We start from the raw sequence: 27,056 nt of genomic DNA on the forward strand, positions 1-27,056 counted from the left end.
TTGATTCAATAGAACAATCAACTCTTTTGATTCACTGAACAATAAATCAAATTTGACTTTGTTAGTTTGACTTTCCATTCATCAGTCGAACACATGCTAATTTCGTTACCATCATCAACACGATTTCTTCACTTAATATTCATAATCGCAAAGAACAGCTTCTGTGTAAATTTGACCCCAAGAATCAGTAAGTTTGACTCTTCAATCCTTCAAAATCGATCACTTCAACCTCAACATTGACTCCAAATACTACCAATCAACATCGAATTCCGTTTCAAACCCAAATAAGCCAACATGTTCAATATTACTGGATCATATTCGAAAACTCAATTTTGACTTTTAACTGTGTCTTTCAATTGTATTTGTCTACAACACTAAAATTGATTTTCCTAATTCGATTTTAATATTAAAAACAACTGAACAAATTCATCCTGTTCTTCATCACCTTCAGCTGTTCTTGAGAGTTAATCAACAAATTGGTACTAACATGTGTCAACTCTCCATATTAATCATCAATAACAAACGAATCTATGATTGAACTAAGATTGACTTTTGGAAGAGAATAGATGAAGAAAAATGAGTAAAGATCGATTATTGATTTCAAGAAAGATGAAATCAATCTGAAAGTGACGAAAGTGAATCAACTTATCGAAAAAAAAACAAAACGAGATTAATCGGACACAAAGTATTTGATTTTGATGAACAAATATCGGAAGAATCAATTAGGTACAACTATTTGACTTTTTGGATGCAATTATCGGATCATGAACAGTAAACAAAAAAATGTGGACTCAAAAACTTTAGAACAATGAATAGTAACAAGTTTGTTTATAAGGGCTTAGAAATGATCTAAACAAACATAATTGGATCAATTAATGAGGTGGAAACTGATTTGATCCAATAAGACAAAGCGGTCAAAAATGAAAAACAGAAAGTACGAATCGAATTCATGATCGTTTTGGATTCCATTTGAGAATTTGAGATACATTTTAGATGATCCGATTTCCATTTGCAACCACCGAATCAAATTTTGAAGATCTCGGTTTTTTTGTTGGAACAAAAAAATCTCAAATTTGAACATTGTACCACCTATGACGCATGTTGTACAACTCGTTCTTAGTATTCTTCAATGTTCTAACACCAACTTCTAAAGAACCATCAACATTTTTGGGTTTTGACGTCAAATTCACTGAAACATTTGGAGATTGTTGCTTTGGAACCCAAATTTGCTTCATGGATTTCGGCTTCACAACAACATTTGACGATTTTTGTGAATAAACCCACTTGTTCTTACGTTTGATCTTCTTCTTCTTTTTCTTTCTCATCTTTTTGCACCTAATTTTTTTTCAAGAACAACTTCATTCTTGACAACTTCAACTTTGCAAGTTTGAATCAAATCTTTTGGAGTTTGATACTTGTGAATTTCTTGGATTAATGGTTTTTGATAAGGAATCATTCCTTCAAACAAATCACAAGAACAAAAAATATTATCGGTTTGAACTCCAATCGAGCAAAACACTTTTTAGTCTTCATTAAAATCAATTTGAATATTCTTATCTTGAACTTCAAGAACATCATGAACACTATTAACTTCTTTAAGAACCTCCTTATGATCTTTATGAACATCCTGGTAAAATTCAACAATGTTAAAATCACGTTTGGGAATGTCAATACAAAGTCCTTAAACGATTTCATCTTCTTTCTTTTTCCTTCTTTCATGATAAGTTGCAACCAAACAATCATGCACAACTTTATTCCTTGCATGATCAATTTCATATCCAATCATACAGACTTCGAGTCTTAACAAACTACAATGACTTCGACACCTCACAACTAAATTCAAACTCAACAGTACTTGCAATCGCTTCTATAAGAAACCTTGAAGTACATCAAATGGATGTTAAAACAACTTTTCTAAACAGTGATTTAGAAGAAGAAATCTACATGGAACAACCAGAAGGGTATGTTGCCCCAGGACAGGAATCAAAGGTTTGTAAACTAGTGAAGTCATTATATGGGTTGAAAAAATCCCCAAAACAATGGCATCAAAAGTGTGACCATGTGATATTGGAAAATGGATACACGATTAATGAATGTGGCAAGTGTGTTTATGTTAAAAACACAAGTGAGGGTTATGTTATCTTGTGTCTTTATGTTGATGATATGCTTATTGTTGGTAGCAATGATAAAAGGGTTCAACTAACAAAGAACATGCTAAAGGAAAGATTCGACATAAAAGATATGGATTTGGTAGACGCCATCCTTGGTGTGAAGATCACAAGGACTACCAATGGATTTACTTTAAATAAAACCCATTAATTGGATAAAATTCTTGAGAAGTTCAAGTCCGGTGATACTTTAAATCAAACCATTGATACAAGTCATCATCTAAGTAAAAATAGAGGTGAAGGAGTTGCACAAGTCGAATATGCAAGAATTATTTGTAGTCTGATGTATCTTAGGAGTTGTACCAGACCCGACTTTGCTTTTGCAATAAGTAGATAAAGTTGATATACCAGTTTTCCGAGTGATGAACACTGGAAGAGTATTAGAATAGTATTAAAATACTTAAGGTACTCTTGCAATTATGGGTTTCACTATACAAGATATCCCGAAGTGATAGAAGGGTATAGTGATGCAAATTGGATATCTGACATTAAAGACTCCAAGTCACCCAACGAGGTTTTGTTCACACTAGGAGGTGGAGCCATATCATGGAAATCTTCAAAACAAACAGTTATAGCTAGATCCACTATGGAATATGAATTTATAGCACTTGATAAAAGTGGCGAAGAAGCTGAATGGCTACGGTAATTTCTGGAAGATATACCAAGATGCCCTAAACTAGTTTCTACAATCTCAATCCTTTGTGATAGTCAATTGGCAATCGGATGGACGCAAAGTGTTGTGTATAATGGTAAGTCTTGACGCATCTTTCAAAGGCAAAACACCATTCGATAACCACTCTCAACTGGAGGTATATCGATTGACTATATAAGGTCCAAGGATAACATTACGAATCTGCTAACCAAAGGGTTAAATAGGGAGTTAGTTGCAAAATCATCAAAAGGAATGGGATTAAAACCCATGAACGAATAAGTTATTGTGAAGGAAAACCCAACCTATTTGACTGCAGATCCCAAAATCTAGGTTCAATGGGACAACCTACTTGCATATAACATATGTGGATCACTGTGGGGTCAACCCCAACCCATTCCTATAAGTAACAGTGATGCAAGTTAAGCATATAGTAGTTGATGTTAATATCAAAATCATCAAGCTTTAGCTTTTAATGCTTATGATATAATCGCGTATGTGAGAGAGAAGTAGGGTCGCTTCAAATGGAATTGAATGGGAAAGTTCCTAAGAGCTCTTACAAAACCAGGCAAGTGTCCACGACCATAAATGACACATCAATGAGACCCTAACTAGGTCAGGGAGAATCATATGAGGCATGTATTGATTATTAACACAAATGGCAGAACAGTTAAATGACATCAAGTCTACTGGTCCACTAGTAAAATAAATATGTATCTTAGGGGAAGGTTCAAAGGGTCAAACCCACTTATCCTGTGCATGATTTAACTGCTGGATTTTACCTAAAGTAGTTTGGAATTGCGTATGCTGAAGCAATTTTCATTCAAGTAGGGGATTCTAGGAAAATTAATTTTATTAATTTCCAAAAATGGATTTTCTCCATTTTGAGCACAAATTTCGAACTTCTAATGTTATAAAATAGACAAATGATGATATGTTCGTGTTCTCCTCCCTAATACCTTCGTTTTGATATATCACACGTCCAAAACAGATTAAAAATGAATGAGAAATTACTTATCAAAGCGTGGTAGGTTGAAGAGAAAATAAGTGAGTTAAATGGTATTAACTCATCCGACATTGATGGGAAAGTTATAAGGAAACGGGTATATAATTACAAAGACTAGCTACTCTTGTCAGAATTTTTAGAATTAAAAGGAAATGGGTATATAATTACAAAGACTAGCTATTGATCATAGATTTCAGTTTTGATTTCTTGATTAATTATTATATTTAATTGTGACAGTTATGATTTCGTTTTAATTACATCTGTTATATTGGGTAGTATAAGTACAACACCTATATGACTGATTATACACAACGAATGAAACGAAATAATCATCTTCCTATCTTACGCTTCTGCTTCATCTTTTCTACCTTGATGCAACCAAGGTATAATCCGGGCTACGTGAGGGTTCGAGAAATCTGGAAGAATTGCTTCTACTGTTGTATCCTGGGAAACAAACACCCATATAGGGAGAATTTCTTTTAAGCAAACTATGTTAAACACTGGCCTTAGTCAACAATTTTATGGTTTTGTTCTTTCATACAGTTCTTAGGTTATATTTTCCTAACATGTTGTTGGTATATTACCTTTAAATATATTTATTATTTTATTTAACAAGTTAAATAAGAAAAAACCAATTATCATTCTCATAGGAACTAGATAAGTACTTATTACTTATATAAACAAATGAAAACAACCAGATAACATTTTTGAAATAAAAATTTCCAAGATGTTATTTCTTCGAGACACTAGGTCAAACACCTTAAGAGCATTATTTTATTAAACTTCACATTGATGCCTTTATATAAAATTTTCTCCCAGAAGTTGTCACACCCCCAAACCATGATGACGAAAACGTCCGGGAGCGGATGACATCATGTACAATATCATAACAATTGAATATAAGTGATCAAAGAAAACACAATCATCATAATTATAATTGATAAAGTTACATCGTTTGTGAGCGTTACATGTTACAAATGTCAATTACAATATGATGACAAAAGATTTGTTTGACGCCTGAGCATCCCATCCTTAAAAGCAAATGGTTACCTATTTTACTAGTTCCCTGAGAATACAAGTGATTTTGAAAAAGTGTCAACAACTAAGTTGGTGAGTTCATAAGCATTTTGTATGAGAAAATGTAAGCCTTTCTGTGTAAAGTAATCGTGTTTGTTTCCAAAAAATACTATATTTTCCATAAAATGAATTGTAGTCCTAGTAATTCTAAAACCGGTATGTATAAGTATTTTTGTACTTAAAATAGTAAGTTGTGGTTTTAATCCATATAAAACCTTGTGATTTGTATGTTCGTTTCCAAAATGTCTGTGTATTATACTAGAAAATATAGTATTGTAGTTTCTCTGTAACATCCCAAGTTCAAAAGAAAGAGTCAGGGGTGTAAAGTGTTATTAGGAGGGTGGACTCGACCAGTAGGTGCAGTTACTCTTCGAGTCGGAGCGGGATTTGGTCGCGAGTTAAGTGACCAACTCGCCGAGTCGGCAGCTGGACTCGATGAGTTGGTGCTGAGAAGGGAAAACCCTAATCTTAGGGCTTGCAACCTATTTAAAGGACTTTATGTCCTCCACTCAACCTCCTTATTGCCCTGAAGAGCCAGTAAACCCTAAGCTCGTGTGTGTGAGGCCTTTGGAGGGAAATTGAAGCTTTGGAAGTAGTTTCTAGCTAAAGAAACTTGTAGATCAAGTGTAAAGCACCAAAGGATTCGTGGAGATCTAGAATCTACTTCATTTTGGGCACATCTTGGAGGTAATAAGTTGTTACCTTCACTCTTTTTGCTTCTAGATCTATTCTTGAATGAGATTTTGGGGCTATTTTGGTAAGATTGAGATCTATTTTGGGTTTGAGGCTTAGATATGAGGTTGCTACTTCAGATCTAGGGTTGTGATGGTCCAGAATGTCTTAAAGCAACAATCAATGAGTTGATGGTAAAGCCCCTTTTTCTTAAACCCTATCCCTAGAGTGTTTTGGGCCTTTAGCTCCTTGGTTTCATGTAAATTTTGCAACTTTATGTGGGGGTTAGACTTTAAAAGAGTGGATCTATGGGTTTGAGCCCCTGGATGGCTCGAAAAGCCACTGTATGGTTTGAGAGCTGAATAGACTCGAAGATTCATGTAGGTGTACTCGACAAGTTTTATGAACATGAGCATGGACTCAGCGAGTTGAAGAACAACTCCGCGAGTCTATTGAAGATTGCCTTGGACTCAGCAAGTCAGGTCGCAGAACCCCAACCTCTTTTGGTTAAGCTTCAGATCTGCGAGTCAGTTGGCGACTCAGTAAGTTGGTCAGGACGAAATTCAAAGATCGTTGAACTCGACGAGTCATCGGGCGACTCGACGAGTTTAGTCGTATTATGGGAGTTCTCTAACTCGATGAGTCGATGGGTTGAATCGGCGAGTAGAGTCAATCAGGAAGGTTGACTTTGACCAGAGTTGACTTAGTTGACCTCGGGAAGATAGTTTAGTTTATGTGTTATTATTTTATTAGTTGCTCAGGGAGCTAGAGGAGCAGCGTTTCGGAGAGAGTTATCGGTTAGCAGCCAGAGGGTTATCGGCCGAGTTCAGCAGTTCAGGTGAGTTTTCCTTCCAATAGGAATGGGTCTACGACCACAATGCCGACCTGTCTAATTAGCAGTAGTTTCCGGACTTCGGTACGATGCACTAATTCAGTGTGCTTGATGTCTTTGTGATTCAAGCATGTTTTTGTTTTATGTGTTCCGGACTTTGGTCCAATGCAGCATGCAGTATATGTGTTTATGCTAGTAGTTATGATTATGCTATGTCATGTTCAGTTAGTTAGTCCGGACTTCGGTCCGATGTAGTTTGCCGGACTTTAGTATGATGCAGGGGGCAAGGGCCCAGTAAGTCTGGACATTGTTCCAATGCAGTTAGCCAGACTTCAGTCTGATGCAGGGGCAAGGCCCCAGTTAGTCCGGACTTTGGTCTGATGCAGTTTCCGGACTTCTGTCTGATGCAGGGTGAAAGGCCCAGTTAGTCTAGGTTTCGGTTCGATGCAGCGGGAAAGGCCCAATATGTAATTTATATGTTATTGTATGGTATGTGGTAGTTTGGTGGAGCTCCCTAATCTTTGTGCTTACGGTTTCAGTTTTGGTTTCAGGTACTTCTGCAAGCAAGGGGAAGTGCTCGGATTGATGGCATGGCACACACCATAGTTGTAGTTTATTCATGGGAGTTTTATTTAGATATTTTGATATGTTATTAACTTCAGTTTTGAATTGGTACATTTACTATGTCATTTTGGGACATACGATTCATGGTTTTATTATCTAATAGTTGATGTTGCGATTTTTAGTAATATTAAAACAAAAAAATTTTTGGGTCGTATTTTGGGTTGTTACAAGTTGGTATCTGAGCTTTGGTTTGAGGGATTTGGGCACGCTTACGAGTGTGTATGAACTCAAAATGAGGAAATGGTAAAAGATTTTCAAGATAGAAACGTTTTCGAAAAGAGTTTTCGAAAAAAAGAACTTTGTAAGAAAAAGAGTTTTCTTAAAAAGAAAAAAGGGTGTGGTGCATGTGCTCAATCGAGCTCAAGTTCGTACTCCCAAATTACCTATCCAAGTTCATGTTATGATTATCAGTTTCAGTTTCAATAGAATGGCATGTTAGAATAGGACTAAGCATCTAGGGATGATGCCTTATGTGCTTGCTATATGTGTTTCAGCTTTATGATAATTGCATGCTAGTATTGAGTAGACAGTAGTAGGATAGCATATTTAGGTTATGCCTGATAGTATGAGCTTAGTATTGTATGCTAGTAAAGTTTCTCATTATTAGAATAGATTTGCTTGAGTGGTTCCTGTGTCCGACTATTGCTTGCTTTGTGCTTTGTGCGACTCCGAGTGATGGGAGTTAGCCATTAGGGGAATACGTTACGTCACATGTGATCAGGGTTTAATAATCTCAGAATGACGGATTTGGCCCTATTGCACAACTCTTGTTTGAGTCTAACCGTTGTAGGGATGAGTCCCTTACTCGAAGGATTATCTGAACCTCGTTACATGTGATGGTATTTAGGTGAAGGCTAATTGGCATTACAAAGAGGCCTTCAGCAGCTAAGGACTGGTTTGGGTCATAGATTTTCCTAGGGTAAGCCTAGGATGAGAGTAGCAAAGATCAGTAGCAGTAAAAGGGACTTGTTTGAGTTAAGGTAACTCTTGAGGAATGTACAGATAGATGTGGAAGGTAGTATGGTCCGTACTACTGAAAGCAGAGGATCCGTACTCGATTCAAGAAAGGCCAAGACGAAACCAGGACATTAAAGAGTATGTGTGAGATCCCTCAGAAACAATGAGTATTCTAACAGTTATTGTGATACGTTTTCAGCGTGGTGACGTTGCGCGAGATATCAGTTGGCAGTTCAGGTACCGGGGAGGGATCTGGCTAAGGCTCTAGAGCCGAATAGTTTGATAATTAGATGATAGATGTCATTTCCACAGAGATTATGCGCAACATCATTGATCATACTCCTGTGATATTCGGTTCGGTTATGGAAGCCATCGTGGAGCTTTTGGTCAGTCGTCTTGAGGCCTTTAGGGTCAGGATAGTTTGGGGCTCGTCTAGAACCCGATTCTAATGGATACCAGGGATCCATCAGGGAGGGAGATCCCATTTTTAGCTTTTGTCATAAGGGGCTGGGAATGAGTCGGGCACCCTGTCCCTAGGATAGTCCCATGTATGATTTGGTCATTACAGAGGTTTCACGAGTCATTCGTAAGGAGCTACCCGACATCATCGAGAGGGTTACTGATAGGTTGACCGAGAAGCTTTAAGACCAGTCAGCGGTTGTTCAGACGATTGATGGGGGCGACGGGGTAGCGCATGAGCGAGGGATTGACCGGGAGTCAGAAATGAAGAGAAAACCGGATGAGGTTCAATGGCCCATAGGTTCGGGTAAAAGAACCAAAGGGTCAAGTTCAAGATCGAGAGACTTCTAGGGCCGCAGCCGATGCGGGAAGTGTGGCAGGATGCACATGGGTGCATGTAGGAGTAGTAAAGGTGGTAATCATGGATGCTTCCAGTGCGGCCAGACTGGTTATTTTAGCAGAGATTGTACTACTACCATCGCCCAAGGGATTGACCCAGTTTGTTTCCGTTGCAGTCAGAGGTGCCACAAGAAGGCCCACTATCCGAGTTTGTATACATCAGGGAAGGTGCCAATTCATGCCCATGGGACTTCGAGAACTACCAACAGACATCAGGGTCGGGCAAGGGAACCCACGGCTCGGAGCAGGGCATTCCGGTTGATTTCAACAAGGATTCGAGCAACATTGGATATTGGGGATACGTATCTTTTACCTTCCTCTAAATTATGATTTATGATGTTGTTGTTATGTTCAGCACCGATTTAGTAAGTACTCATATTGGAATATTATATTACCTATTTGTGAGTGAGTCATATGCCATCTGCATACCTTGGATTCTAGAATGATAGTTGAGGACGTTCCGTATAAAGTAGGTTACTTCAGATGTAGTAATTGTAGCAAGTATGAGTGAGACTCGGTGGTGTCTTGCTATTTTCGGGAAGGTGTTATTTGTGTATAGATCAGTTATAGTTTCACTAGTGGTAAGCTTGAGTTCCCAGTAGAGTAACCAGAGGACGAGAGGATAGTAGTTCAAAGATGCCCCCCCCCTTTTAAGCACAGGTTATTAGGACGCAGTCACCAAAGCAGGATCAATCGGGGATTGAAGGGTGCTCGATTAGTTGACAAGATTGGTTTAGGTTTGATGAAGGGTTAATTTATACACCAACAAAGATCGATGTCGGTTGTCAGCGGATCGACCCTTTAAATGATAGGAAGGATGGAGAATCCTTTTCAAACTGTGAACTATAAGAATTAGCTGGATCAAAGTGGGGGAGAACACTTCATGTATTCAGGGTCAGTAGCATGCTAAAATTAGAAAGGGTTGGTAATCTTGTGTAGGAAGGGAAAGCAGCTCGAAGGGTCTAGTGGGTTCAGGAGTTTAGGAGTTGGGAGTTTGGAAAACTTCCCAATGTCGGTTTCATGTATTAGGGATTAGTAGACGATTGGGTTGGGAAACCAAGTTGCAGAATTTCTCGATGGAAAGCAAGTGTAGCAAGGATGAAACACTACAAGATACCTATAGCATTTGATGACTGAGGGTTGGTTTTGGAAATCAGGTTGGGGACTGCTAGCAGGACTCGGGTGAGTCAGGGTGCCCTCAAAATAGTCATTAGTGATAGAGTCAGCAGGGAGAGTGTTGTAAGTCTGTGGGTGTAGTTGTTGCATTCACTAGCAGCCAGATAGTGTTAGAGTGTTGTAAGTCTGCGGGTGTAGTCGTAGCATTCACTAGCATCCAGATAGTGTTAGAGTGTTGTAAGTCTACGTTGTAGCCGTAACATTCACCATCAGTCAGATAGTGATAGAGTGGTGTGAGACTGTGGGTGTAGTTGCATCATACAAAGGTTAGTAGGTAGCATAAGCGCGTTGTTAGGGCGCGGGAGGATTAGTAGTAACCACCAGTTCAGGTGCAGTAGTGAGGATTGGAAATCCATGGATTGTATTTCGGAATTTCCCAAATGGTTTAGATATAGTTGAGCTAGCGATATGGCAGTTGGAACGTCACTTCATCTATGAGGACAAGGAAGCAATGGATTGCTTCATGTTATTTGTTATATAAGGCTACGACTGGTCATGTGGCAATCACGTTTAGCTGCGGTTTGGTAACATCAGGATTCGACGCTCGATCCTAATCGGTTGGATCAGGAGGTTGTTAGAGCCTCAGTGACATGATAACTAGTGGCAACTAGTCTAGAGAAGGATTTTGTTCAGAAGTTGTGTGAGGCGACTAAAATAGGGAGTCCTTGGTTCCACATCCGGGTTGGAAACCGATATTTCAGACGACTGACGAATGAATTGGGACCAGGAAGGTCTCGGGAGATGTTGGAAAGCAGCCACGTGGCAACATGCTGTTTCAGGCAGTCAGTGTTTCAGGCAGTTCAGTGTTTCAAGAAGTCAGTGTTCAGGTAGTTCAGTGTTTCAGGTAGTTAGTGTTCAGGAAGTTTAGTGTTTCAGGCAGTCAGTGTTCAGGCAGTTCAGTGTTTCAAGCAGTCAGTGGTTCAGGGAGTCAGTGTTCAGGCAGTTCAGTGTTACATGCAGTCAGTGTTCCAGGCAGTTCAGTGTTTTTAGACAGTCTTGGGTCTCTAGCGGTAATGGTATTTTGGATTTTCATGGATAGCTTGTGGAGTGGCAAGTTACTCATAGCACGATTGTCTGAGTTATGGCCAAGTATAAGTGAATCGCAGGGATAAGTGGATCTGTGATTTCTGGTTTTCTAGTGGGAACCTGGAGTAGTTGGCATGTAAGAAATGGTAAGGAATGATTTCGAGGATGAAATCTGATTTAATTGGATGTAGTAATGGATAGCGTGAAGGCTATGTCCTTTGAAGTGGCAGAGGAGATGGTTAGTTATGGGGAGTTGCCTTGGGGAAGCCAGAAAACGTACAAGGAAAAGGGGGTGAGCCCTAGGATGTCAACATAAGTACTAGATGGATGGTCAGTTGGGTAAGCCGTGTTCTCAGGATTGTTGAGGATTAGAGTGCACTCAAGGTGACTATCTACAAGAACTAGTTTTATCCAGAATGACTGGGCAGAGGACCATTGTAGGCGGTACCCGAGGGTTAGACCGAGAAGATGAAGTGTGCATCGTTCAGGAAGGTTGTGAGTAGATTGGAGATCGGTTGGCCGTGGTGTACTTCGACGACGAAGTCTAATTCAAGTGGGGGAGAATTGTATCATCACAAGTTCAGAAGCAATATTCAGGGGTGTAAAGTGTTATTATGAGGGTGGACTTGGCGAGTAGGTGCAATAACTCGTCGATTCAGAGCGGGATTTGTTCGTGAGTTAAGTGACCAATTCACTGAGTCGACAACTGGACTCGACGAGTTGGTGTTGAGAAGAGAAAACCCTAATCTTAGGGTTTGCACCCTGTTTAAAGGATTTTATGTCCTCCACTCAACCTCCTTATTTCCTTGAAGAGCCAGTAAACCCTAAGCTCGTGTGTGTGAGGCCTTTGGAGGGAGATTGAAGCTTTGGAAGTAGTTTCTAGCTAAAGAAACTTGTAGATCAAGTGTAAAGCACCAAGGGAGTCATGAAGATCTGGAATCTACTTCAGTTTGGGCTCATCTTGGAGGTAATAAGCTGTTACCTTCAATCTTTTAGCATTTAGATCTATTCTTGAATGAGATTTTTGGGTTATTTTGGTAAGATTGAGATCTGTTTCAAGTTTGGGGCTTAGATCTGAGGTTGCTACTTCAGATCTAGGGTTGTGATGGTCCAGAATGTCTTATAGCAGTAGTCAATGAGTTGGTGGTGAAGCCCCTTTGTCTTAAACCCTAGCCCTAGAGTATTTTGGGCCTTTAGCTCCTTGGTTTCACGTAAAGTTTCCTAGAGTGTTTTGGGCCTTTAGCTCCTTGGTTTCACATAAAGTTTGCAACTTTATCTAGGGGTTAGACTTTAGAAGGGTGGATCTATGGGTTGGAACCCCTGCATGGCTCGAAAAGCCATTGTATGGTTTGAGAGATGTATAGACTCAGTGAGTCACATGGGTGTACTCGGTGAGTTGTATGAACATGAGCATGGACTCGACGAGTTGAAGAACAACTCGACGAGTCTATTGAAGATTGCCTTGGACTTGGTGAGTTTGTTCTTGGACTCGGCAAGCTAGGTCACAGAACCCCAACCTCTTTTGGTTAAGCTTCAGATCTGTGAGTCGGTTGGCGACTCAGTGAGTTGGTCAGGACAAAATTCAAATATCGTTGAACTCGACAAGTTAGAAAGAGAAAGAAAGGCTTATGGGGTGAAGAAATTAAGAAGAGTTCATCTCTTATTTATAGGAATTTTATAGTAAAGTAGTCTCCAAGCTTTGCCCGTATCTTCCGCGTACGAGCTCCATTTTCTACGTTCTTTATATCCACGCATTTGTGTTTACAAGTACTAAAACTTTCATTTAGACCTCGTCCATAACTTTCACATATGAGCTATGTTTTTGACATTATTTATATCCACGCGTAGGTAAAAATAAAATCTACAACTTTCCTTTTTACTTCGTCGGCTAATTCTTGACCGATCTTAAATTTAACAGTAAGAGGTGATTACACTGTTAAATGTCTGCGTAAAATTCATAATTTTTACATACGGACTCCGTTTTCATCCGTCTTTTTGTCGTTGAGTTCCTATTAATGAGATATTAAACTCTCATTTAGGTCGCGTAAGCCAAAAACCGCTCGAACTAAAATTCGTGTTTCGGGTCATGCACCGCTATGCCAAATCTTAGAAAAATCATAACTTCCTCATACGAAGACAGATTTGAGGGTTCTTTTTATGGACACTCTCGGTTTAAAATTTTCTACGACTTTTGTTTAGATCGCTAAGGCTAAAAGTCGCTCTATCGGAAATTCACTATTTACGCTTCCCGGTGCTGTGCCCGTTCCGTCGCGAAACTTCGACGGGTCATAACTTCTTCGTTATAACTCGGATTTCGATGCTCTTTATATGTATGGAAACCTTGTAACATATACTAAAACTTGGTTAAGATTATTTATTCTAAATAATCTTTTGCCTAAAAGTCGTTTTCAATCCCTATTATCTCTAAATTGACTAGCCTGGATCTACGGGCGTTACAACGTCCGCCGAACTCTGACCAATTTTTACTAGTCGTTACATTATCCCCCCGTTGAAAGGAATTTTTCTTGAAATTCAATGTGTAGATAAAACATTATAGAACAACTAGTGGCCTTTTCGTTTCGCTTGATCCACACATGATCATTCTAGATATTCATTTTAAGTCGCATACTCCATATTAGATACCCGATCTGATACATGACTTTACCACATGTCACAACTAAAAGGGAATAGAGAATATGGCTGAATCAAGTATTTTAAGGTTATCAAATCTTATATGCAATTCTTATTGTGTGTACTTTCCCAATTATGAAACATGCGCATGGTTTCCTAGTTCACTTCATTGAAACAGAAATAAAAAGTTTCATTATACTGACACTCCTGAAGATTTGGCATATGAAAAAGCATCGTGCTTGTCGTTTAGTTTTTGAGGTAACTTGATAAAAATATCAGGACCAAATTCTATGAAGAATTTCGAAGGTCCTTTGAGTTATAGGTTTAACTTAAATCTTTCTCTAAGCTGAATAATTTCTCAAAAAGTGTAGTTGTTTAAGAGCCACACAGTCTTCGACTTGAAAGTTAAGACACTTATATCTTTTTGTTCACATAACTCTTATGTCATTTATGTATAGTCTGTAATCCTTCTAAGATTTGCACAATGTCTTCTGTGATCTCATGTGTGATCTCATGAGTGATTTTTGGATCAAAATGCAATGTATCACCTATATCCTCTTTGTTTACTTTCTTGTCTTCAATCATTACTCAACTTATTGGGGATCCACAATTTCATCGTACCAAGACTCAAGCAGTGAGGTATTTATGCTAGTGTGATAACTATCGTTGTAGGAAAACTCAATTAACGAAAATGAGTATTCCATGCAATATCAAAAGTCTATCATACAGGTTCAGAGCATATTACTCATGTCAAGATAGTTCATTCGGTCTAACCATTAGGGATGAATATTTATTATTATGCCAAAGCACACAATCAAGCATTTAAAATGATTGTCATAATTGCTAGATGAATCCACCATCTCAACGAGATATGATAGAGATCGGCACCTCCTGCAGTCTGACAATTTTTTGGCAAGTTCTAGTTAGCTTTTCCATTTCACACGGTTCTTAAGCGGACTTAGTCAATCTATGGACCACTACCTGAATAGAATCAAAACCATTAGGTTTATTGGGAAGCTTTGGTATAAAGTCCATTGACTTTCCTTCCCACTTTTACTTGGGTATTTCTTAATCATTACCCTAGTTCTGAGTGTTTCCGACATTCTGTATTTGGTACAAGTTTGTTATTGTTCCACTTAATTGGTAATTCCTGTTTCCATGAATGTTCACCATTTCCATTTCTTTACATATAAGCATATTAGGTCTGAGCCTGGATTGATGGGAGACTTTAGTATGTGAACATCGTCCAAGACTATACTCCCGTGCTCACTATACTCCCGTGCTCACTGCACATATGCATCCAAGACTATACTCCCGTGCTCTAAGCCCATATGTAACAACGTAAATTTTAAAGCAAAATTTTCATTTTTGGCAAACTTCAAAAACATCGTTTAATGTTCCAAATTCATACGTAAACAATGTTATAATAACAAAATACATCCCACGATCATAAAAACAGTTCCTCCGTCAGTGTGTACAATCACGCCGGCGCCTTCCCACTGTCCTCGCTAGTACCTGAAACACATAACACGACAACTGTAAGCATAAATGCTTAGTGAGTTCCCCGAAATACTACTTACGTACATACGCCTTTCCAGGACCTGACCTTCCGGTCCATGTGTCTCAGGGGACTTCCGTCCCGACTCGGTAAACCTTCCGGTCCTACCTGCGTCAACCTTACGGTCCGCATCACAACGCCTTCCGGTCCATAACATATATGCATTCCGGCCGATAACATAATGCCTTCCGGACCATATCAAGCATAGCGTACATATCACAAACAAACGGTTAACTTATCATATACAATGCATACAACTAATAACATATCCGACCTTCCGGTCACACAATAAAAACCCTTCCGGGTACAGTATAGTGAGAAAACTCACCTCGTGGAAAGTCTAGAATCTCGTATACTTGCTAACTCCAAATCCCAATGACGACTCTACCTCGCCTAAACATAATAAATGTCATTTTCATTAATAAAGACTTCCACAACTAGACTTTACCCCTTAACATCATTCCTACGAGGGTAAAAGACCATTTTACCCTTCCTTGACTCAAAGTCTTCATGTTGACCAAAACCCTAAAAGTCAACAAAAGTCAACCTTTTGAGTACGCGGGGTGTACTGCTTGCTGTACGCGTGGCGTACATCGCCAACCCATGGATCGGGGTTTCCACCCAGTATGCTACGCGTACTGGGAGTTACGCCCAACGTAACCATCAGACTTTAGGAACATCATTTCTGGTCTTAATCGGTTAAGCCATTACTCCAACTTCTAGATCCGGCTTTATTTATGCATTTATACCCATAAAGTCGAGACCTTTAAGCCTTGGCATGGCTGTAAAGGCTCCAACACTTCTTAACATCATTCTATTCCAACTCAAGGACCTAGATTTCATGCATGGTGCAACATTCACGTCCAAGATAACATTCTTATGAGTCTACAACTCCAATAGACCAGAAATATGATGGATCTAAGCTTATGGAGACCATTTGCTCAAAAAGTCTCCACCTTTGGGACTAAAACCCTAGAAAATGGTAGTTGAAGCATATTACATGAATGAAATGTCACGATCCGAAACTTTTACCTTATAATGAAGCTTCAACCCTTGCAAAGCTCAGATCCGCACTTGAACACCACTTCTAGCCTTCCCAATGAGCTCTTCTTCTCCTTTGCTACCTTGAAATGGCACCACCAAGCTTAGAATACTCACAAATGGCCTAAGAACGGATGCACACTCTCTTTAGGGTTTCTTTCTGAGGGATGGTGGTTGAGAAGTCGAGCCACGCATTCCTTTTATATCCCTCCGAATGAATTAGGGTTGGTAGGTCTGGACCGGTTACGCCCAACGTAACCTTGGGTACGCCCAGCGTACCCGAGGGTGAACGCGTCCAAATGAAGTGTGCAAGTACGCGCAACGTACTCCTTGTACGCCCAACGTACTCGCCTAACATGCAAACCCTAAATGGCAATATATCAAAGATGAAGGGCTAAATAGAAGGGTACCTGAATTTCGGGCTGTTACAATTCTCCACCACTAGAACCAGACTTCGTCCCCGAAGTCTCACACTGAAAACAATTCCGGATACTGATCCCGCATCTCAGACTCGGACTCCCATGTCATCTCGGACCCCTTCCGATGTTGCCACTGCACTTGTACCAAGGGTACTTCCTTGCTCCTCAGAACCTTAACCTTTCGATCCCTGATCACCACTGGTCTCTCAACATAGTTCAAGCCTGCATCCACCCGAATATCATCTAATGGCACCATTGCCGACTCGTCGGCAATACATTTCCTCAACTGTGAGACATGAAAGGTGTTATGGATCTGTCCCAACTCAGCAGGTAGATCCAACCGGTATGCTACCCTGCCTACCCTAGCAATTACCCTGAAAGGTCCAATATACCGGGGTCCCAACTTGCCCCTCTTCCTGAATCGTATCACTCCTTTCCAAGGAGAGACCTTTAGGAGCACAAGGTCACCAACCTGAAACTCGAGCTTGGACCGACGCCTGTCCGCATAACTCTTCTGGCAACTCTGCGTGGTCAACAATCTCTGCCTGACCTGCTGGATCTGCTTGGTCGTCTGAAGTACAATCTCCATGCTACCCATCGCCCGCTGCCCCACCTCTCCCCAGCAGATGGGGGTGCGACACCTCCTCCCATACAACAGCTCAAAGGGCGGCATACCAATGCTTGAATGATGGCTGTTGTTGTACAAAAACTCTGCTAAGGGTAAATTGGTGTCCCAACTCCCTCCAAAATCCAAAACACATGCACGGAGCATATCCTCAAGCGACTAAATTGTCCGCTCGCTCTGTTCGTCCGTCTGCGGGTGGTATGCGGTACTGAAATGCAGCTTCGTACCCAACTCCTCATGAAACTTCTTCCAAAACCTAGAAGTAAATTGTAACTCCCGATCTGAAACGATCGACATCGGAACCCCATGCCACGATACCACCTCCCTCACATTTAATTCTGCCAACTTCTCCACAGAAGAGCTCTCACTGATGGCTAGAAAATGAGCGCTCTTCGTCAATCTATCCACAATCACCCAAATCGCATCGACCCCCTCGCAGTCCTCGGAAATTTGGTGATAAAATCCATGGTAATCTGTTCCCACTTCCATTCGGGAATCTCCGGCGGCTGCAATTTACCATGCGGACGCTGGTGCTCGGCCTTAACCTGACGACAAGTCAGGCACCTCTCGACAAACCATGCAACATCCCTCTTCATACAGGGCCACCAATACTCCTTCTTTAGCTCCAAATACATCTTAGTAGCCCCGGGATGGATCTAGAATTTCGATCGATGCGCTTCCTCCATCAAAATAGTACGCGTACCGCCCACAAACGGTACCCAAATCCGACCCTGATATGTCCTAAGTCCCCGAGCATCCGTAACGAATTCCGATACCTGACTGACAACCCGCTCCCTCTTTTGGTTTTCAGGTCTCGTAGCCTCAATCTGAGCTCCTCGGATGGTGTCCAAAATCGAAGTCATCACCGTCAACCTCATACAAATGTCTCGGATCGGGGCGCTTTCCGCCTTATGGCTCAACGCGTCGGCCACTACATTAGCCTTGCCCGGGTGGTACAGGATCTCACAATCATAATCCTTCACCACATCCAACCATCTCCTCTAACGCATATTCAGATTTGGCTGATCCATCAAGTACTTCAGACTCTTGTGGTCCGTGTATATGGTACACCGAACCCCATAAAGATAGTGCCGCCAGATCTTGAGGGAAAACACCACAGCCCCTAATTCCAGGTTGTGGGTGGGATATCTCGACTCATGAGACTTCAGCTATCTCGAAGCATACGCTATAACGTGTCCTCTCTGCATAAGCACCGCCCCTAATCCAGATATAGATGCATCACAGTATACCACAAAATCCTCCATCCCTTCCGGGAGTGCAAGCACTGGGGCTTCACACAATTTCTGATGAAGGGTCTCAAATGAGGACTGCTGCTCCGGTCCCCATGAAAATGCAACACCCTTCCAGGTCATCTTAGTAAGTGGCACGGAGATCTTGGAGAAATCCTTGATAAACCTTCGATAATAGCCGACCAATCCCAGAAAGCTCCTGATCTCAGTGGGCGATCTCGGCACTTCCCAACTCATCACCACCTTGATCTTTGTCGGATTGGCCAATATTCCCTTCTGGTTAACAAGGTGCCCTAGGAACTGGACCTCTCGTAACCAGAAATCACACTTGGAGAATTTGGCATACAGCCTCTCCGATCTCAATACTCCAAGAACTTCCCTCAAATGCTCCTTATGCTGCTCCCTAGACCTCGAATATACCAAAATATCATCAATGAATACGATCACCGACCGATCCAGCATCGGCCTACACACCCTGTTCATAAGATCCATGAACGCAGCCGGGGCATTGGTGAGCCCAAAAGGCATCACCACAAACTCGTAATGTCCATAACGAGTTCTGAATGCAGTCTTCTAAATATCTTCATCCCGAACCCTCATCTAATGATAACCCGACCTCAAGTCTATCTTAGAGAACCAAGATGCCCTCTGCAACTAATCGAACAAATCATCGATCGTAGGTAATGCATACCGGTTCTTAACCGTCAACTTGTTCAACTCCCGGTAATCGATACACATCCGGTGTGAACCATCCTTTTTCTTGACAAATAGAATCGGCGCTCCCCAAGGTGAGCTACTCGGTCGAATAAACCCCTTTCCCAACAGCTCCTGAAGCTGCGAGAATAACTCCTGCATTTCTGGTGGAGCGAGGCGATAAGGCACCTTGGCGATGGGCGCCGCTCCCGGAACCAGATCGATACAGAACTCGACTTGCCTTTCCGGAGGTACACTTGGTAATTCTTCGGGGAACACATCCAAAACTCGAATACTACTGGAACCTCGTCAACTGAATTTGGCCTCCCCGCAGCCACTCGAGTGTCCATCACATAGGCTATGAATCCACTGCAGTCCTGCTACAAACTCTGTCTCGCCATGGCAGCCGAACAAAATGCTGACCCACACCGGGTCCCCTCGCCATACACAATAAGCACTCCCCCACTAGGGTCTCATATAGTCACCAGCTGTCTCTCGCAATCAATGAGTGCCCCAAACTTACTTAACCAGTCCATGCCCACGATGACGCAAACATCCCCCATCGTTATAGGAATCAAGTCTATAGGGAACTTGACACCAAAAATCTCGAGCACACATCCTCGAATCACGTCAGTGGCGTATACCGATTTCTCATCCGCTATAGAGACCCGCAGGGGTCGACTCATCACCTTCGATCAATACTGATGTGCTGGCTAGAAGCCAAAGATACAAAAGACCGACTCGCACGCGAGTCAAATAATACCAAGGCAGGTACAGAATTCACAAGAAAAGTACCTACGGATATCATAATATAAGCACAATATCTCAACATAAAAGTAAATACACGAAAGAATACATACCAGCTACGACATCGGGCGCCGCACGGACCTCCTCCGCAGTCAACTGAAAAGCTCTCCCACGAGCCTTCGGAGCCTCGGCTTTTACTGGCTGAGTCTCGGTAACCCTAGCAGCAGGCGCAGATCCCTGGTGAAGCTGAGGGCACTCGGCCTTCTGATGGCCGGTCTGGTTGCAATGAAAGCAAACCATAAATCCCTTGGGGCAATCCCTAGCAATATGCCCCTCCTTGCCACACTTGTAGCAAGAACCTGATCGACATGCCTCCTCATGACCCTTGCCACACTTTCCGCAAGTACGGCCCTTCTGACCTCCCGTCCTCGAATCGGCGGACTTGGTCCGCTTGGCTGCTGGCTGGAACTGAGCCGACCACCGATCCACCCGCTGAGACTCGGCCTCCTCCCTGGCTTGAGTCTCCAACTCGATCTCTCTCTTACTAGCATTTTCCTGGAGCTCAGCAAAGGTCTGGTATGACGAGTTCGATACGAACTCCCGAATATGCCTCCTCAGTACACCCAAATATCGGCTCATCCGAGCCTGCTCAGTGGACACCTGCTCAGGGCAAAACATCTCCCTCTCATGAAACTTCCGAGTGATCACAATAACTGAATCATTACCCTGCTTGAGGGTCAAGAACTCCTGAACCAATCATTCCCTCTCCACCGGGGGAACATACTCGTCTCTAAACATAGAAGTAAATCTCTCCCAAGTCATGGCTGAAATCTCCGCAAGAGTGAGGTTCTCCGTCACGAACTTTCACCAATCCTTTGCTCCCAGGCGGAGCTGGTTCAAAGCGAACCGTACCCTCAGATGCTTCGGACATGAACAAGTGTAGAAGCATCCCTCAATATCAGGAATCCATCTCATCGCAACGATCGGATCCTGCGTCCCATCAAACTCAGGTGGCTGCGTGTTGCTGAACTCCCAGAATAGCAACGAGTCACTTCCCTGTGGTCTGGCAGCGGCCACAGCTGTGGTAGCTGCAGCGGCTGCGGCCTCAGTCACCGCGGCGTACCGCTCATCAAAAGTCTCCATTAGTGTGGTCTTGATAGACCCAAACATCTCCGGAATCTCGGCCCGGATCGCCACAGCCACCTCCTCGTGAATCATATGAAGAAGCTCCTCATCACTCACACCGCTCGTACTAGGTATGTGGCGTGGTCCAACCATAATGCCTCTGAAATACAACATAAAAATATCAGACAATCCATCGAGCATAATGGCACTCGATAACGCAACCCTATTCGGTCTCCGATACCCAAGGATTCTTACTTGGGTTGCCCACTGACCTGGTGTCTTCAGTATTACGGGCCCAATACTACCGACTACACTGCATCAGCATTCACCCCAAGTCCTCCTCCCCGGACCCCGGGTCATGAGTACTCTATTCTTGCTATGCACTGGCTACCCACTTGCTCTCAAAGCATCTCATAGCAGCAGGTTCCCCTAGACTAAGGCATCACAAATCAGGCCACTCTAGTCCTGATATATATACCTCGTCTACTAGCATGCGTATCATATCATAACATATCTCATAACACATATTGTAAGGGTATTTTGGGGATTTTACCGTTCGGGCGCCAGCTGACCGTACACACTGCTTCTCCTTTGGTTGTTACGAAACCTTTTATTAAATTTTTATTTTTATTAGTTAAAATTTTTCCTCAAATCCCCGGTTTGAGTTCAGTTACGCCCGAAGGTGTATCCGAATCCCTCAAACCAAGGCTCTGATACCAACTTGAAACAACGTAAATTTTAAAGAAAAATTTTCATTTTTGGCAAACTTCAAAAACATCGTTTAATATTCCAAATTCATACGTGAACAATGTTATAATAACAAAATACATCCCATGATCATAAAAACAGTTCCTCCGTCAGTGTGTACAATCACGCCGGCGCCTTCCCACGGTCCTCGCTAGTACCTGAAACACATAACACGACAACTGTAAGCATAAATTCTTAGTGAGTTCCCCAAAATACTACTTACGCACATACGCCTTTCCAGGCCCTGAGCTTCCGGTCCATGTGTCTCAGGGGACTTCCGTCCCGAATCGGTAAACCTTCCGGTCCTACCTGCGTCAACCTTACGGTCCACATCACAACGCCTTCTGGCCCATAACATATATGCCTTCCGGCCCATAACATAATGCCTTCCAGCCCATATCAAGCATATCATACATAGCACATACAAACGGTTATCTTATCATATACAATGCATACAACTCACAACATATCCGACCTTCCAGTCACACAATAAAAACCCTTCCGGGTACAGTATAGTGAGAAAACTCACCTCGTGGAAAGTCTAGAATCTCGTATACTTGCTAACTCCAAATCCCAATGACGACTCTACCTCGCATAAACATAATAAATATCATTTTCATTAATAAAGACTCGCACAACTAGACTTTACCCCTTAACATTATTCCTCCGAGGGTAAAAGACCATTTTACCCTTCCTTGACTCAAATTCTTCATGTTGACCAAAACCCTAAAAGTCAACAAAAGTCAACCTTTTGAGTACGCGGGGCGTACATCGCCAACCCATGGATCGGGGTTTCCACCCAGTACATTGCGCATACTGGGAGTTGCGCCCAGCGTAACCATCAGACTTTAGGATCATCATTTCTGGTCTTAATCAGTTAAGCCATTACTCCAACTTCTAGATCCGACTTTATTTATGCATTTATTGTTGGGTTATGAGCATTCTAACACTCCTAAGTGTACATGCAACCCTAAATACCTTGGATATATGTTTTCTTTTATTATACATACAAATATGAACATCCAAGGTATTATCCTAATCTAGCATACAAAACTAACAATATAACAAGATAGAATACATACCTCTTTGATGTAGAATGTCTTCATGAAGCTTGAGTGCCTAGTGCCCCAAGTGTGACACCTCAAATGGTTCACACAACACCAAATACACTTGGATTAACTTGAGAGAATTCTACACTTCATGAAAATCAGCTAGCCCTCTCTAGAATAATACTAGTGCCGATTTTTTCAAGAATAATATCTTTCTATAGTGTTACAATTAGAGCAAACCCTAATTGTCATGAATTTCCATTTCCTTAGATCCATGGGTTCAAATACACCATGGAGCATCATATGGGTTTTGGCCCAACTAGATAATCCATGGAGCATTAGCCCATTATACAAGTATGGATGATTTACACAATCAACCCATATATTTAATTAGTCTTCTTTTGATCACTTAATTAATCCTAGATTAATTCTTGATCAATACTAATTAAATAATCTTATTATTCTTATTATTAATATACTAGAACTTATAATATATTAATAACCATAACTGTCTTATTTCTCTCATTTTAGTCTATCCAAGTGCATGATGCCATGCAACCCAAATGGACCATGCCAGGTCGGGTCAAGTCTTACCAATTATAGTTATGGACTTAGACATTAATCCAACAGTCTCCCACTTGGATAAGTCTAAAACTATTATTGTGTATGACTTCAGGAACCAACTGGCAATCGTAGCTCTCAAAAGCTTCTGTCGAACTCTGACCTTGTCGATAAACGCTGACCTTTTTCAATGACTTGTCCATTAGATAAGGTATCATATATTCCTCCATTCTAGATATCATATGGACTGAGAGATGGATTATAATCATTCTCTCTGTCCATTTGTTGTTTCCCGATTTCCGATTTATGACGACTGACTAATTGAACAAATCAAATCAGTCCTGGCCCGGCCGAGCACTTCCATTTGTCATCATCAAATCATCGAGGGGCCCACATATATCACTTTTATCCCGAAGGTAAAAGGAATGGATAAACTTCGACTCATATGGCTTGTTCTACTACTTGTTGAATCATACACAAAGACACGTTTTATAACATCGAGTTACCAATGCGTTTTCGTGCAATCAATGTACTATCAACTCATAGTAACAATTCATATCTCTAGGTTTGAAGAATATAAGATATTATCGTCTCACGATCACTCGTGATAAAATCCATGAAGTGATTCCAATGAGCGCGGGTTGAATCCAATACTCAAAACTTATGAGCACTCATGAGTGTTGTAGCCATTTGTCCAATACCTTAGACCTCTACAAGCCAACCCATGACAATCTTAATTCATATCTACTTCCAACATATGACCGACTGTGGATGGTTTGAATAACTTAGTCATTCCGGAAGAATAACCTAGTTTATTCGGGAAGTCAAAACAAGCAAAGTGAAACGCAATAATAATTGAATCCAATATGGTATCAAAACCTATGAACATAAATAAAACACCTTTTATTTATCACCATATGATTACACATTATTCATTGTATACTGTTTCATCTATCAACTTTATTCTTGAATTTAAAACAATAGTTGTCCCATGCTCCAAGCATGTACACTATGTTTTCTAAACACTAGTCATGTTATACACCAAGTATGCATACTATGTTTGTCTATGATCTTTACTTTGTGAACTAGATCAATTGAACATAACTTCAATGATTCTCTTTTTCACACTCCCAAATCCTTACTGCAAATGCAAGAATTCCAAATTCATGTCTTTTACTGAAATCTGTTAGATTCTAAACTTATATGCATTGATCCTCTTGTAACGATTATGCACAAATTCACAAGACTTGGCAACAATCATTACAGAGTATTCCAATGGAGATCAGCTCCTTAGAAACATCCTTCTTGAATTAAGTTTCCTAATCTTAAACAGATTGAAAATTCTAACTTTGAAACATTTCCAGATTCATTTTGACTATCACTTCTGAACAAGAGTTGCCTCCATAAAGATTATGTCAATATGGTCCTTCCAGAATTATAATTATACTTCCAATTGTCCTTGAGCAACCAATCTTTGGTAAACCTTAGATTGTCCTCGACAATTGTTTAATCCTTTTAGTCATATCCAGTTCTAAACCTTTTCCCTTCTTAATGCCCCAGGCATTTGAAACTTTTAGAAAGGATGAATATAGCACATGTAATCGATCCTATATCTGAAGCATATGGGACAAGATTCATGATGTCTCACATAAAGACTAAACTAGTCTTTTGCTATAACATTTCCATTTCTATTTGCCAAGTTCTCATAATTCAGATTATGAAAAGGGATGCCGTAATCATAATCGAATTTTAGAACGCAAATAATGGACCCATATACAGAATTTCCTTATGTTGAGCCATTCCAACATGAAATTCATATATATATATATATATATATATATATATATATATATATATATATATATATATATATATATATATATATATATATCCTTGACTAAATGATTAAACCCTCACGATCTAAGCTTATAGATTTGAGATGAAGTATAATTTCCTCTCCCTTAATTATAGCAAAACAACTTTTTCCCAATTGAAACCTTTTGTTTTCTATAATTAACATTGGTAACTTGCAATCTTTATCATAATTATCATGCTCCCACTAACATGATGATCTTTAGCATAACACTTATGCTCCCACTAGCTTTGACATGTACTCAGAAATCAGTTGAACTTCTAGAAATCAATACTTTGTTGACTTTCTTACCAAAGTTCAGATTTCTTATACTGGATTATTTTGATAAAACTTTATCAAAAACATACACATTCCCTTAGATAGCACACTAGTGTGTCTAAACAATTATGAAGAGGGATGCCGTAATCATAATGGTTATACCTTTTTGCCACTTCTCACAAGTCCAGGTTAGTGTGCCAGTGAACCACACACGCTCCACTAATGACTTTGAGAACGCAAATATCACAACTGCTATCTAACTAAAATCTACTTAGTGAAAGTGTTTCCTCACCATCATTTTCATGAATCAGAGAGAAACCTTATGACACTTAGATTTAATTGTGTATGTGTTCTTATCCATGTGAATTATCAAAACCGTAGTCACAAGACAAGGATAATGACAAATCCAAACTCATATGGACTGAACTCAATCTTAATTTCTTGCCACCTGGCAGCTCAAGGGCCTGCCATTGCTTCCAAGTTGTTGTGCAACAAACTGAGAACTCTAAGAACTCATATGCAAAGCCAACTTTGATTGGAATGGGCCCAGAATATGTCAACACGATAGGTTATAAACCTCAAGTCGTGTGCTAGTGAAGAACTTCAGGTTTTATTCTTGATTAGTTCTTGAGACTTTCAAGACCTTTAAGACTCCCACTGTCCTCTTGACCTATAAGACTCCCTTGTCAAACATCCAAGAGATAGTGTGGATTCTAATCAAGACAAACACTTCACACAATTGGCCTAAGTTGGTCTTTGTTTTATCCAAAACATCACAACTTACCAATTTCAAATGTACAAGAGTAGAAAACTTTTACTCTTACATTTGACAAGTGTTTTAAACCTTCTTTGAGACATGTCACTCAAGTTACAATCTTGGAGTATGACTCTAAGACTTGTATTGGAACGAAGTATGACTCATCTTCTTGATTTAACCATTTCAACAATTCAAGATCCCTTCTTCTTAGTCATAAGAATGAACTAAGACTTCCTTAGAGAACTAATTTTGATATGGTTTCTTAATCATTAAGATGATCACAAAAACTGATACTAAAGTACTCTCCCATCTTTTCAGATTTGAGAAACTTTTATCCTTCTGCCTAATTTGATTCTTCTTATTCGCTCTGACTTACATTGGAACCTTTTCCAATGTCTCAGAGTTACACTTAAGCTTGTAAGTATAAGCATATTTACTGAGCATTAGTAAACTATGACGAATAGCCTTATATCTTTTGGGGTGGACTTAATCAGTGCACATGACTATGTACTCGATCCCCTTAGTCCATTACTTGACTCACACATCCATGTGAACAAGTAATTAGTCTTAATTTTCCAATACTTGAAGGTTCTCATTCATCATGCTATACAACTTGCATGATTCCAAGTCCCGGTCCAATTGAGACTTGGGTGATGAGAATCTTTCCTTTATTTGGT

Source organism: Lactuca saligna, chromosome 5 (genome assembly GCF_052625555.1).
Source record: "Lactuca saligna cultivar CGN05327 chromosome 5, ASM5262555v1, whole genome shotgun sequence".
Classification (NCBI taxonomy): domain Eukaryota; kingdom Viridiplantae; phylum Streptophyta; class Magnoliopsida; order Asterales; family Asteraceae; genus Lactuca; species Lactuca saligna.